Source organism: Tasmannia lanceolata, unplaced genomic scaffold, assembly GCF_043159265.1.
Source record: "Tasmannia lanceolata isolate RefF3 unplaced genomic scaffold, GAP_Taslan_0.1 ptg000008l, whole genome shotgun sequence".
In the NCBI taxonomy this organism is placed as follows: domain Eukaryota; kingdom Viridiplantae; phylum Streptophyta; class Magnoliopsida; order Canellales; family Winteraceae; genus Tasmannia; species Tasmannia lanceolata.
Window position 1 is genome coordinate 3,231,635 of NW_027518685.1, and position 15,371 is coordinate 3,247,005.

The window sequence follows — 15,371 nt, forward strand, 5'->3', positions numbered from 1 at the left end:
ACAAAGGGGGAGCATCATACACAGTCAACAAGAACATACCAGCATAGCATGGACGATTTCTTTCTCCCTCTGCAACTCCCCTTTCTCCCTCTGTAATTTCAGCAAAATGGAAAAAGACCTCCCCTCTTGAAAACCTCAATTCCCTTTTGTAGCTCTTTCTCTGATTTTTCTTTTTTTTAGGGGGTGGGGGTTTGATGAAACAGAGGAGAAGGTTGAGAAATAGAAAGAGAAAGAGAAAGAAAGCTAAAAGGGGTTTGGGGTGTGGCTGCCGTGGAAGAGAGGGTGGCCGACGAAGAAGGAGGTTGATGGTGGCGGAGCTCCTCCCTCTTTCTCTCTCTCTCTCTCTCTCTCTCTATCTGTTGAATGAAGAGGAGGGAATGGGGAAAATGGGCTTGGGTCGGAATCGGCCGGATTCGCAGAGGTTGGGGTTGGTGGAGGTGGTGGCTCGGTGGTTGCAGAGGTTGTGGGTGAAAAGGGGAAAACGGATTTGAGTGGAGGCGGTGGTTGGTCGGAGATGGCCGAGGATGGGTTTTGCCGGCGAAGATGGTGGGATGGAGGATATGGGTTTCGGTTTTTGGGAGATGCAGAAAGTGGGTTCGGCTTTGGGGGTTGAGGAAGGTGAAGGTGGAGGATGGTGGAGGATTTTCGAAGGGTTGGGTGGTGGTGGTGGTTTTTTTTGAAATGGGTTTTGATGTGGTGGCTGTGGAGGAGGGTGGTTTGGGTTTTGGGTTTGGAGTTCGGTGGTGGTTTGGGTGGAGTTCGGTGGTGATTTGGGTGGAGGGAAGAAAAAGGAGGTAAGGCTGGGGGCTTGCCGGATTCCGGCAAGCTCGCCGGAGAAGAAGGTGAACGTGGGTTTTGGGTTTTGCAAAAAATCCGTGTGGAGGTTGAAGATGTGGGTTTGGTCGAGCGGTGGCCGGCCGACTGGAGTGGATGGATGGGGGTAGAGAGGAAGAAGAAGGTTTGTGGATGGGGGCTTGCTGGATTCGGGCTGGCGGTGGGTGGTGGTGGTTGTGAGATTTGGAGGTGAAGGTGAGAATGGGGAAATGACAGATGAGTGGAGGAAGAAGATGGAGTGGGAGTAGGCTTGCCGGATTCCGGCAAGCTTGCCGGGGAAGGAGGATGGTGATGGGTTTGAGGTGGTGGTGGAGGTTGTGGCAGATGAGGGGAGGAGATGGAGGGTGGCCGGAGTTGGGAGAGGCGGTGGTGGAGGCAGCGGCTCAAGCTTTTTCCCTCTCTCCCTCTTTTTTTTATATTTTATGATGAGGGTGAAAGGAAAATTAGGGCTTCTCTCCCCTCTCTTTGCCATATATAGTTAGGTTTTGGGGGGAGATATTGGCACACCAATATCCTCTAAGAGCACCAAAACCCAACCTTGATGAGCGCACGAATTTCGCTCCTTCTTTTTCCCAGGGACAACCCTCTTTTGGTTTATCTCCACTGCTTTTCTTCTGCCTAGGGCACCCCCTGACTTGACTAATTAGACCCCCTTCTGCACTATTTTTCGAAATGAACCCTATTATACGGATAAATTCCGGCGGATTTTCGACGAAACCTCGCGAGGCCCACTTACGGTCTCGAACTACCCAAGATTTAACGCGGGAGCCTTAAGTTGCTAATTCATAGGTTATTATTATTTATTTATTTCTTTTCTTTTCTCGAGGACTTATCCGGGTCCAGCTGCTCAGGCATTTTTCATTTTTTTTTTGTCTTGTTTTTGTTTTTAGGGCTTGGTCAAAATGGGGCCTTACCACCAAGAAGTTCACCATGGCGAAGGACTGGCAGGGCGGCTCCCGTTGTCAACCAAGATCTTCTTCATTTCCCAGTTCGCCACCAGCATGGTGATGACCAGGGCATCATCATGCGGGAGGATCAGGCCGTCGAGATCTGCATCTGAAAAGGATATCTCGTTCTCTAGCCTGGCCTTCTTGCTGCAGGTATGGACGGCGTTGACCTGCCGGGCATAACTCCTGCGGGCTGATGAAGAGGTCCCTCCTGCGGCCGGCCCTCCTGAAATGGTACCAATAACACCATGAGGTTGAGGTTGAGGTACCTGAGGAGGGGGGCTGGCCGGGGCCGGAGCTTGAATGCGGTCGCCCAGAGGTTGAGCGCTCCGGGGGCTTTTGCCTCTGGGCCTCGGCTTGTCCTTGCGCTCTCTTTTGTTGTCATCATTTTTCAAGTACCTTCCGAGGTACCCTCTGCTGATCAGTTGCTCGATCTCCTCCTTCAAATGAGGGCACGCGTTGGTGTCATGACCGTGGTCCTTGTGGAACCTGTAGTACTGGGTCATGTTTCTTTTTGCCGACGAGGTCTGCCTCTCCGGCCACCGGATGAAGTCCTCTTCCCGAATGGCTGCCAGGATCTGTGCTCTGGACGCGGTCAGCTGCGTGTAATGCTCTCTCGGGTGGGGGCTTCTCCCCTTGCGAGAAGGGCTTCTCTCCTTGCGAGAAGGGCTTCTCTCCCTGCGGGAAGGGCTTCTCTCCTTCTTCTGAGACTTATCATCCCTACGCTGCTTGGTAGGGTTCTTCTCCTCAGGCCTTCTCTTGCTAGCAGAGTCCAGGGCGGCAAGAGTTTCCTCCACCGAGATGTACTCCTCCGCCCCGGCCATCAGGTCTGCGAGGGATTGCGGATTGCGCCGGGCCACTGCCCACCTGAAGTCAGTTGATCGGGCGCCAGTCAAAAGGGCGTTCGTGGCCGCGGAGGGATCCAGGTTGGGAACCTGAAGCGCTTCCCTATTAAAGCGACCAACGAACACTTTCAAGGCCTCATCATCTCCTTGCCTGAGGGCCATCAGCGAAGCCGTCGTCTTCCTGGGTCTTCTGCTGCTCATGAAGTGACGGGCCAGGTCGTCCCCAAAGTCATCAAAGTTGTCCACGAACCTGGGTTTGAGCCGCGAGTACCAGTCCCTCGCGGCCCCCGTCAATGTGGTGAGGAATGCCCGGCAAAGGAATCCATCCGACGCCCCGTGGAGGAGCATTGTAGTCCTGAAAGTCTCCAAATGGTCCACGGGGTCGGTGGTCCCGTCATACTGCGAAATCTGCGGCATCTTCCAGCCCGCGGGGGCTGCCGCGCTGAGCACTCTGTCCGTGAATGGGGGAGCGCTTGTGAAGATCCGGGAGGCAGGCCGGCCTTGCTCTCTGGCGAGCTCTTCAATCCGGTGGTCCATCTGCTGGATCCTTAATAACATCGGGTCGTCCCTCTTCTCAGCCCGGTGGACGGGCCTCTCTCTTCTTGCTGGCGGGCTCATGGCAGAGCCGGACTGGCTGGCCGGACTCCTTCGCCGGTGTCGCGATCCCTCTCCGTATATGGGGACTCTCATGCTGCCATGCTTTTGTACGGAGGGAGATCGTGACCGGTGATGTAGGCGAGGCTTGGGGCGCACATGCTTGTCCCGGGAGAGGTGATCTCGTCTTGTGGAATGACGAGTCTGTTCCCGGGGCAGAGGCGTGTGCTCTCTGTGGGAGCTTCCCCTCCTCTGGGTGGGCTGAGAAGCCTCGACTGGGTGCTGCTGGAGTGCGGGGGCCGGATTCCTGAACTGCGCAATAACAACGGTCATTTCTTGGAAAAAGGCCCGCATCTCCCTTGGGGTCGGGGTAGGGTCTGAGCGGTCCGAGCGAGTCGGACTTTGCTCACGTACCGCCTCGACCTCTATCTGCGAGGCCAGTCGCTCGCTTCTTCCTTCGCGGGGGGCCGTAGCCCGGGTTGTCCGGGAGGTTGGCACATGCTTTCCGGTCTTCCCTACCATTGCTTGAGTGAGGTTACGCACATCTTTTTGTTCCGGGGTCCCACGGATGACGCCAAATCTGTTAGGTCTAAAATTGGTAACAGGTTATGGTAGGGCCGGAAGGGCTGATCTGACAAGCCACAGCTGAAGGGCTAGTGGAGTCCTGCGCTGCACAAGGGCACAGACAAGAAGACAAAGGGTCAGAAGACCAAACCGGAGTGTTGCTCCGGACGGGCGCTTCGACATTCAAGTCAGTATGAGCAAGAGTGCAGAGCAATGTCAGAGCAGAAAGCTTATGGTTTTTGGTCTCAGATCCCTCACCTTAGCACAAGTGAAGGCTATTTATAGTGATTCTGAGCCACCTGTCCAGGACAGGTGGTAGCCCCTGTATGGACCAGGTTTCATACCTAGGAGGGGCAGGTGGAAGTCCCTGATTGGTCCAGGTGTCATACCTAGCAGGGACAGGTGTTGGCTTTGCAGTGGTCCCTGTGAGGGCCACGTGTCAACAGCCGAGTGGTTGCAGATTTTGGACCCCATCAATAAATAACACCTTTCTCCATTAGCTTAAGTTTTTGGAGAAGTTGGTTAGTTACTCAGAGATTTTAGGAGATCTGCACCCTGATTTTTTGCCTCCTGATTTTTTTTTGCCTGATTTTGGGCGTGAACAGTGAAACCCCCATCCTGCTATAATATAACGACAGCTGCCAAATGTTACTATAATATAGTTCCCGAAAAGCTCCAATTCATCAATTTAAAAAGGAAAGACGAGCTTAGTTTGTGCAATTATTAAAACAAGGTAGCGTGCGTAATTTCTCTACGACGAGGGCGCAAAAGGACAGAATGATATGAGCCTCTCGCTGTATTTTATTTGGAAATTTCCTTCATTTGCTCCGCTTTTTCTCGCTGACTATCTGCCACGATTCCCTCTACCAAAGCATTTTTTATTAAAATTACGAATTTGTCCTTGGCCTTATCAGGAATCCGAAGAAAACCTCCAACCTTTTCCCTTTGAGCGAATTTACCAGACTATCCTTGGCCATTAAGGCAATTGCCGTAGTGGGGCACCTCATCATTTGCTCCATGTATAATTTACGTTTGAATGGGGCTCCTCATCTTCCTACTCTAATAATCTATATTTATCATCACTACTGTATTTTGATGATCACACTCCTCACTTTATTAAAAGTACTGTAGGCCCCGCACTATAGGATGATCCAAACTGTCCATTAGATGGGCTATAGCCTAAATAGACTGTGCCCAAAAAATCATTTACATATGTTCATCCTAACCCTTCGATTTGTAGAGGGATCCACTTCCATAGGTTGATCCTAACCCTCTATATATCGGAGGGTTAGGATCAACGTATGGAAATGATTTTTGGGGCACAACCTATTTAGGCTATGGCCCCATCTAATGGACAGTTTGAATCATCCTATGGTGCGGGCCATACCGTACTTTTAATAAGTGAGGAGTGTGATAATCAAAATATAATAGTGCTGATAACAATTCCCTTTATTTAATATGCACTATTCATTTTAAAAACTTGTGCTTTTCTCAATTCAACTAAGCCTTTGTCCCAAACTTGTGCTTTTCTCAACTCAACTAAGCCTTTGTCCCAAACTTGTGCTTTTATTACTAAACATTTATGAGGTAAAAATAGAGCTAGGGCTTAAAATTTTAATATATTTAATTCCTAAACAGAAATTTACGTCTATATAATAAGTTATATACTTAATAGTTATCAAGAAAATCGTAAGGTAAAAGCTGTCTAACAATAAAAGAAAGCTGTACATTTATCATATGGGATAAATCGACCCCCCAAAATGATAAATCGACTCCCCATGTGTCTTTCTCTCTCCTCTTTCTTTTTCTAACCATGAGGAGAGAGAAAGACACATGGGAGTGGATTTATCATATTTAGGAGTCGATTTATGACTCCCCTTATCATATTTGAGTAGTTTCATTAACCAAATGGAATGACGGCTTTTTATGTCATTAACTAAACTTATCGGATCCGACCAAGAAAGGGTGTTTCAGTAAATTCATCTAAGAACCCCGCTCTTTTAAACGCCTTTTCTTTACCTCAAACCCGCCTTAGACCTTTCTTCCCGTGTTTTTCTCCTTCTCCACAACCATGCCAAAATCTCCTTTCCCTTTTCTACAGTCCCCCTTTTCACACCATCTAGGGTTAGGGTTTTTAGGATTTCTTCTCTTCACCCTCATTCCAATCTCCAATTCCGATTCAATCCACGATATCCTCCTTACCAACGGATTACCCGCAGGCCTTTTCCCCAAGGCCGTAAAATCATTCACCCTCGATGAAAAAGGAAACTTAGAAGTCTTTCTCGAAACCCCTTGTATGACGAAATTCGAAGACAGAGTCTTCTTCGAGAGCGTTATAAAGGGTAATCTGAGCTACGGCAAACTTAATGGCGTTATGGGTGTTGCTCAGGAAGAACTTTTCTTGTGGCTCCCTGTCAAAGACATTATCCTCGATGATCCTTCTTCAGGTCTCATTCTTTTTGACATTGGTGTTGTTCACAAACAGTTCTCGCTCTCTCTTTTTGAAGATCCGCCTGATTGTCGGCCGGAAGGCGAAGGGGTTTCGATTCTCAATTCAGGTGAAGGGGTTTTGGTTTTGGTTGATCCGATCAGTTGAAATAGTTTTGAATTTTGGGGGTTTTGATGGTATTAAGATGAGAATTTTATTATGAATTCTTCAAGATTGCCAATTTTCTGGTTCTTCTAGGGTTTCCTAGTCCGTCAAGATCCGTTTTTACTAGGGTTTTTAGGGTTTCTGTTTTCTCTTTTTCGTTTTTGTTTTTTATATTGATCCAACTGATTTGGGTTCTCTGAAAAACCGGTCTTTATTTCCTATTTCTATTTGGGTTCTTGTTAATGATCGATCAGGATTTTTGTTCTATTTTTTTCTTCTTTTTTTTTCCAGAAAAAAAGTTGGTTTTCTTCGTTTTTCTAAAGCTGCGTTTGGGATTTTAATGATGCTTGCATTGTATTTATGGATGTGCATTAATATAATCGATTCAGGTTTTTACTTTATTCTTTTATTTTGGGTTTGTCTCGATTCATGTCGATAACTGATTTTCTGTATGATATTTCCCCAATTGAGAACATCTTTCTTCTATCTTTTTCCTTTTTTTTTTTTTTTGCTAATTTCCATTTGGATTTCTTTTTGAGTGTTTAATTGCTATAATGGGTGTTTTGGATCTTTTGTTTAATGGGTGTTTTGGATCTTTTGTTTAACTAAAAAAATTATGTGGCATGCAGGAGAGTTCTCATTAAAGAATGTGGATGAGAAGGGGTCTCAAGAGTCATGATAAAGAGAGATGATTTGCTTGTTTTTTTTTTGTTTTTTTCTCTTTTGAAGATGCTTGGTCTGTAAATTGAAGCTTTGAACCAGGTAATCTAACAGATTAGGGATGGGAAAGGCTAGTCGAATTTTCTTTTAGTTTTTTCTTTTTTGATAATAAGCTTAGAGATCTTTCTTTATCCATGTTTGTAGGTTTTTTCTCAGTTTTGAAGAGTATATATGTATGTTTGTGTTTATCTCTTCCTTTGCGTTTGATATTTGTTTTCTTCAATAAATCCAGCATTTTGCTGCATTTGCCTTGTATAAATCAACAATGATGACAAAAGAAAATCTATCAGAACAAATGATGACATAGTAAAGAGTAAAGACTAAAGAACTCTTTTTTTAGATCTGGAGTGGAAGAGAATGGTGAAGTCTAAAATATGGTGAAAAATATTTCTAAATGTTCTTACATTTTTTTTTTTTTTTACATACTAAAGTGATAACTGGAACCGACCCTATTCAATTTTCCTTAGAATTTATGATAATATCCCTCTGAGCCCCTGTTCAATTTATGATTTTGAGTCTAATAATTGGTTTTGGACTCACAATCTGTTGCCATAATCTTAAATGAACATGGCCTGAATTAACCACAATCATATCTTTTCCCTCTAAAATGTGGAAAGACAAAATTTTCCCAAAAATCGAGCTAAGTTGTAGGCCTACCATGATTAGGGTGATGTTAAATTCGCACCCCTTTAAAGGAGGGTATGTGGCAGCTTTTTAACGTTAATTCAAGTTTGAGTGGTGTGAATTATCCTAGAAGGCGTGCTGATTTATCATTGCCACAAGAATATTTTTTCCATGGAATATTAGTACTCAACTGTGACGAAGGGCGGGAGGGGGAGAGGCCTGCGAGGCTGTCGATGAGAAGAGGTTGAGGGAAGAGCTGAAAAAGAAGACAAAAACACATTCAAAAAATTATTTATTTTGGCCACTGATGTTGGCACTACCATGTTTTGATAATGGGCAAGCTAGCCTTGTCTATACTTTTTTAATTGGCCGCAGAGAGCTTTTTGGGACCTGTAATAGCCTTTGATAGCTGATTAAATAATAAAAGACAAGGTGAGTTTGCCTCATTATCAAAACATGGTAGAGTGAATATCATTATTCTTTATTTTTTCCCCCTGACATTTTAGCATTTCCCACTCTATCATCAGTCATGGCCTCCGAAGTTTCTCTTTCCCACCTTCCTACTCTCTCACCGCATTATAAAAAATATTTCATGAAAAATAATTTTAAGATTGTGAAACTTGGCCTTTATGAGTTAAGGGAAGTGATATATCCACCCCTTTTGATCACCAGGAACACCCCCTCTGTCAGTGTATCAATGACTAAACTGTTGTTCTTATGTCAGAAGAATTCAATGCCCCCCGCCATAATAAAGACCGGACGTATTTGAATTCATCATCCGGAAGAAAATAAATACATCCGAACCGAAACTTAAGAGGCTTCGCACTAAACGTGCATTTCAATCAATCGGCCGTGATGAGGTTGGACTCATAACTTTAGAACATCCTAAAACCTAGATCGTGACGTAAGGATTCCTAAAGAGGGCTCTAAAAGTTCATACGAGAAGATCATTAGCTCAAAGACGTCGAACATCTTAGGCCTCTGCACTTTCATCTGTTCCATTTCTTGAGTTAGTTTACCTAAAACATATAAATCCATGATAGAGGGACTTTTACATGAATTTAATACTCTAAAGTCACCAATCAGGACATTTTTCCAATTTTACGGATCTAATTGTCTTACCAAGTACATCTCTTTATCATTTATCGGATCTAATCATTTTACGGATGGCTCTGGAGTTGATTGACGAGGTATCTTTGCTGAAGACCCGGTTTCAAGAACCAGTCTAAAACCAAAGATTTTTGGGAAGTGGGGACGGGTCCCTAATTTTCTATGTAGGAACATGGTAGAAATGAAGCAGAAGATTTTGAGCAGAACCATGTTCTTGTACTTTTGAAAAGCTTTATAAGCCCGAGTGTTCATCAAAAAACTTTGTAACCCCAAGTGTGTATTAATGAAAGCCTTTGGCCTGATCCTAGCCTCATCCATAGGGGATTATCCAAGTCTTACATGTAGTTGCACCCCCTCTTTGGTGTTACTTGTTAGGAATTTGTCTTTTAGTTAGAGAGTTTATCTTTCCATTTAGTTGTTTTCTCTTTTTCTTTAGAGACTAACTCAGTCTTTTTTTTTTTTTTTTTGAATGGTCATATACAAGTATTGTTATGCATGTTTTAGTTAATTTAAAAATAGCAAGTTCTGTTTTTGTTCCATCATTGTGGAACCCTCATGACATTTCATTTAACATGATAAAATTGAGTTCCAAAAGCCTAAAACAAAACAACACTAAAAACAGGAATAACCTGCTGTTTATAGGCTTCTTGGATCTCTGAGATTTTTCTCGGACCGATTGCCACAAACACTGATAGGGGGGTGTTCCTAGTGATCAAAAGGGGTGGATATATTACTTCCCTAAGTTAAATTTAGGGAAATGATATTGGCACAACCATGCTTTAATAATTGCATGAAATCTGTCTTTTATTACTTAAAGATCCGTCAAAGGTTCTTACGGTTCCCAAAATGCTCCAACAAGTCAATTAAAAAGGAAAAGACATGCTCAGTTAGTGCAATTATAAAACATTGTCGTGCTGATATCATTTCTCCATTCATTGAAGTCGTGTGCATGCTGCTCCTCCAACAGTCCAACCAATCTAGCTAGGATGGTGGCCAACATATTTGATGTGTCTCCGAAATTCCCGTGGAAATAAAGGGTCTTTGATATCTCCACCATCATGCTCATTTGAATTGATTGAAGGAAACATTAATTATTCCGCCCAAAGCGTGATGCTTCTTTTCCTTTTGAGGGAGACATTTCAACTCCCGTGTGATCTCTATAAAAAAGACTTTTCCAAAGAATGATCACAGAACAATAAACACCTCTTTCAAATAATGGAAATGAAAGCACTTTACATTTCGGAGAGAAGGAGGTGAGTCCAGGTTTTAAACTATAATGCCTATAGTATGCGAGGCAAAATCAGTGGGGAAAAAAACAACATAATTGACGTTTATGTATAGGAAAGGAGAGTAATGAAATCGAAATAACCAAAAAGCAGAAACCAAAATCGTGAGTATAATAGTGGTATACTATATCAGTATGTACTATATAATTATATTTATATAAATTGCATAAGTTTTCATATGGTGCCTGACCATCAAGTACCGTGACAGCGGTACCACCCTTGATATATGATCCAACAACAGTGCACTTTTTTGGGTGTGCTGCTGTTGGATCCAATATCAAGGGTGGTACGTTTGACGTACCGCCTTCAAGGGACTTCATGGTTGGCCACCATATAATTTCTCTAAATTGTGTTAGAAATGTGGTGCATGTAATAGGGCTGCTCAGAGCCGCCATTGTGGGGGTCTGGGGAGGGCTAGATGTACGCAGTCTTACCCCTGCTTTGCAGAGAGGTTGTTTTCGTGACTCGAACCCGTGACCACCTGGTCACAATGGAGCAACCTTGCTATTGCGCCAAGGCTCGTCCTCTATTTATTTTATGCGGTGCATGTAATATGTCTAAATATTTATTATTATTGGGAAACTGTTCCTGAGCGTGAGCTCATATAAGCTTATATGAGCTTGAGTGCCCAAACACATGGGTCCCACATTTTTTGTGGTGATTCAAACCATTCATTTGCAAGGTCCAATCATAGATAGGGTGTGTACCAAAAATCAAGTCCATAAGATCATCCTAACCTCTTCAAAAGTGGAGGGCAAAAATGGGCAGATTTGTTTGTGAGCTTGAGCTCATATAGCCTATATGAGCTAGAGTGCCACAAAGCATGGGTCCCACATTTTTTGGGGTGATCCAAAGCATTCATTTAGAAAGACTTTACATAGATATGGTGTGTACCAAAAATCAGGTCCAAAGGATCATCCTAACCCATCCAAAAGTGGAGGAGAAAATGGACAGACACTGTTTGTCAACAAATCTACCCATTTTTGCCCTCCACTTTTTTGGTACACACTCTATCCATGGAAGGGCCTTCCAAATGAATGCTTTGGATCCCCCAAAAAATGTGGGCCACATGTGTTTTTTAGCATGTGCTTAGATAAGTTTATCTAAGCACGAGCTTATAAATACTTTTCTCATATATATATATATATATATACTAGTAAAAAACCCCGTGCGATGCACGGGCTGACAAAGAATTGTACGGATCACATCATAGGTTGATCCAAACCGTCCATGTGATGGAACACAATATAAATAGGTTGTGCCCCAAAAATCATTTCCATAGGCTGATCCTAGTCCTCCAATCTATAGAGGTTTCCATAATTCCTCTTAAATCAGATGGTTAAGATCACCCTATAGATTTTTTTATTAAAAATGCATAAAGGAGAGGGGTAAGATTGAAATTATGTGGCTTTAATGGGTGCCTTTGTTAAAAAGCATAAAGGAGTGGGTAGGATTGAAAATATGTGGGTTGAATGGGTGCCTTTATTAAAAAAAAGTCAAAAAAAGTGATGTGTAATTCTCATAGAATTTTCAAAAAATTCTCTTCTTTTCTCTTTTGCTATATAGTATATACGGACCACGTCATAGGTTGATCCAAACCGTCCATGTGATAGAACACAACATAAATAGGTTGTGCCCCAAAAATCATTTCCATAGGCTGATCCTAGCCCTCCAATCTATAGATGTTTCCATAATTCCTCTTAAATCGGATGGTTAAGATCACCCTATAGATTTTTTTATTAAAAAACCATAAAGGAGGGGGGTAAGATTGAAATTATATGGCTTTAATGGGTGCCTTTGTTAAAAGCATAAAGGAGGGCGTAGGATTGAAAATATGTGGGTTGAATGGGTGCATTTGTTAAAAAAAGTCAAAATAAGTGATGTGTAATTCTCATATAATTTTCAAAAAAATGGAAAAAATTCACCTCTTTTCCTCCCAGCTTATAGTAGTAGATAGATATGTAGTAGTTAGATTAAAAAGCATAAAGGAGGGGGTAGGATTGAAAATATGTGGGTTGAATGGGTGCATTTGTTAAAAAAAGTCAAAATAAGTGATGTGTAATTCTCATATAATTTTCAAAAAAATGGAAAAAATTCACCTCTTTTCCTCCCAGCTTATAGTAGTAGACGAGCAAAGTGTCAAAATTAAACATTTGAAATGAGTGACATGTCAACTCAATTTATGTTTTTATTTTTATGTGTGATGACTTGACCATCAATCCAAGCTAATGTTGCATCTTCAACTCATTCTTAACAGCATACACCAATATTTGTTGTGTTGGTCTGTAGAGGTTATTATATCAGTAGACATAGTAGGAGCTTTTCTGCATTGGAAGTTACTTACAAATAAAAATTAAGTTCAAAAAAGCCTTCATCATGTAGATCTAGAAATTAGTATATCGTGGGAGCTGAAGATGTCCAACTTCATCGCAATTTACTTCATTGGCACTTGTAGTTCATTTGGAAGGTATTTAGAGTCAAACCTAAGCCCAAAGATTAATTCCCAACTTGGCCTTTAAAGTTGGGGAAGAACATAAGACAGATATTTTTCTCCTCCAATATAAAGAAAGCAATTGACAGTCCAAGTTTTTGGCTGATAGTTGGCCACTAAAGATGGATCAACACAGTCCAATTCACAAAATAAGATTTCTCAAAATTCTGGCAAATATAAGAATCTAATAGTTGGAGCTTACCCAAGTTGAAACAATTGCATCCAAAATCTAACCAAACTACCCTGCCATTGAAAGGAAAATCAATCCAATAGCCAAAGGAAGGCTTTCCAAAATCCTTGCAAATATCAATATTTAATAGACACAAAGCTTACTTAAATTGAAACAATTGGTTCTAAAACACAATCAGTTTGCCCAGTCATTGAGAGGTAAATCAGTTATTAGTCCAATAGGTAAAACAAATATTAGTACAAAGGATAAAGCTAGTAAATTTTTGAAAAAAAATGCAAGTAGTATATAGATAACAATACAGACAAATCCAAAATCAGGTGTAATCATTAAAAAAGATGGAAGTACGCGATATATAATCTCAGTAGTCCATAAAATAGGAAATCATATAGATTGAAAGTTATGCCAATGGTAAAGAAAAGCTCAACTGGTATTATATAGCCTACCCAAGTGTGACTGGTGAGCAAGTATTATTTAAAAAATATATATATATCTTGTGCCAGTCTCCCCTCAATCAATTACTCTAGGAAACCATATCAGCCCCCAAAATGGAGAAGAGAGTAACGCATAAAAGCAAAATTTCTTCGTTGAAACAGAGAGTAAACCAAATGATTACCAAATTCCAAGTACAAATGCGACTAACTACCAAAAATTCCAACCAAACCAAGGGGGAAACGGATATTAGACAAAAGGAAATAATTCAAACGAACAAAAAGTATTCCAACAGCCAAACTGACTTTCAAGCAACAGAGCACCATGGAATAAAAAAAATCTTTAAAATTATAAAAGAAACTAAAAACCCAAAACCTTCTGCAAAGAGAAGGGAGAAATAACATTTGGACATGTGTAAAATTAGGATGGATTATTTGTAAATGTACGGCTATTAGAATATAAATGAGAAGACAACACATGCTAAACCAACATTGAAAGAGAGTGCAACCCTTTACAATACACATAACTCCCAAAAAACTATTGAGTCTCGCAAAATTCCATCATCGAAACTCAAATCAAAGGCAAAACAAACAATAAATTAGATTAAGTGCATGTAAGAAGCGAACCATTTGAACCCCTGAGATTATATACACAGTAATTATAGTCGTCCATATCATTTCATCTCACTCAGGCATTTCATCATACCAATGGTGGGTAGCAGATGCAAGTATTTGCCCGGTGTTCAGAACACCACCACTACATTGATGGCTTGGAGGAAGCATATTCATTATATAGATAGTATTTGGTGACTAAAATGTGAAAGATTATATGAATTAAGGCATCATAATGGATTTCCTATTAAAGAATGAATGTGTGTACAATAGAGTGAGGTTTTCATACATTCCTAAAATAACCTCCAAATAAATCCTAAAATTAATCCGACTAATGCCCAAACAGTTTTAGAAAAGATATAGTTAATGGCTTAGAAAGTGGCCTCATTAACGCCTCTATTTACAAAATGCAATTAACATAAAATAATATTATTTACAAATAAGTAGCCCAACCCTCTCTACTTTGAAAGCAAGAAACATTATATAAGATGATCCAACACATAGTGTGAGAGACCTAAAAATCACTTGACAAAGCATAGTCGAACTTGTAGTGTGGAAGCAAAATGTAAGTTCACAGCAAAATCATAAGAATCAAACCTTAAACTTACAGTACTTTTTTTTTTAATGAGAAAACTTCAAGTCCCATCTGAAGTGAACTGAAATCCTTTATTTCTTAGTATCACCGACTGTACCTTCGTCGGTCTCAGTTTCAAAATCTAAAAGCAAAAAAAATAGCAAAAAAAACTTTCAAAACCCAAAATTTCGTGAAATTTTAGATCTGAACCCTCGAATCACGGATTTTCGTACCTCGATTGAGAGGGATTTCCAAGCCTGAAATCGTAGGTGGAATGCTATTTGGGGTAGAAGAATCGAGATCGAGTGGGAAACGGAATTTCGCGTGGTGAGAGAGGGTCTGCGACAACCTTCAGCCAGAGAGACAATTGGGGAAGAGAGACGTATTAGATAGAAAGTAGTATAAATAGAAAAATATATCTGATGTATTAGAGAGAGAGAGAGGACACGTATTAGATAGAGTTTGTCCCAAGTCTGGATGCTACATTAAAGGACAGTTTTACCCATGCATACACGAATGGATAGAGATTGCAACTAAGGGAATAGAGGGAGAGAAAGTGATCGACGTGTTAAATGCGATTTTTTGGAAAATGAAAAAAACTTCTGCGGGTACAGAAGGAAATCAGAATTTGTTGTGAGGGTTTGACCGGAAAGCGGTGACCAAAAATGCCTACAAAATTCCACGTAGGAAATAAGATAATAAAAAAAGCCTGACTTCCCAGCCGGCTTATTATAGTATATATATATATATATATATATATATATTTGTGTGTGTGTGAAATTTGGTATGTATATGTTAACATCTGTGCATGTCACTAGATGTTCAATATTTTAAACTATTATGTATGGATAGTTGTCATGCTTATGTGATGATTTCTAAGTGTTTATTTGTGCATATTCTAGCATTTTCTGAAGTTTCATCTTTAATGTTTGAAATGAAATCTATAAATTCAATTATTT

At 41.3% G+C, this 15,371-nt stretch overlaps 2 long non-coding RNA genes across 2 annotated transcripts; one reads left to right on the top strand and one right to left on the bottom strand.

Moving 5' to 3' along the window:
• Positions 1-5,720: 5,720 nt before the first annotated feature.
• LOC143882552 (uncharacterized) lies at positions 5,721-7,341 on the top strand. The gene is made up of 2 exons (XR_013252264.1): positions 5,721-6,342; positions 7,007-7,341. It is a non-coding gene; the product is annotated as an uncharacterized LOC143882552 (long non-coding RNA).
• A 4,991-nt stretch (positions 7,342-12,332) lies between these two features.
• On the bottom strand, positions 12,333-14,556 carry LOC143883955 (uncharacterized). The gene is made up of 2 exons (XR_013252613.1): positions 12,811-14,556; positions 12,333-12,724 (listed from the first exon to the last, which is right to left on the bottom strand). It is a non-coding gene; the product is annotated as an uncharacterized LOC143883955 (long non-coding RNA).
• Between the last annotated feature and the right edge of the window lie 815 nt (positions 14,557-15,371).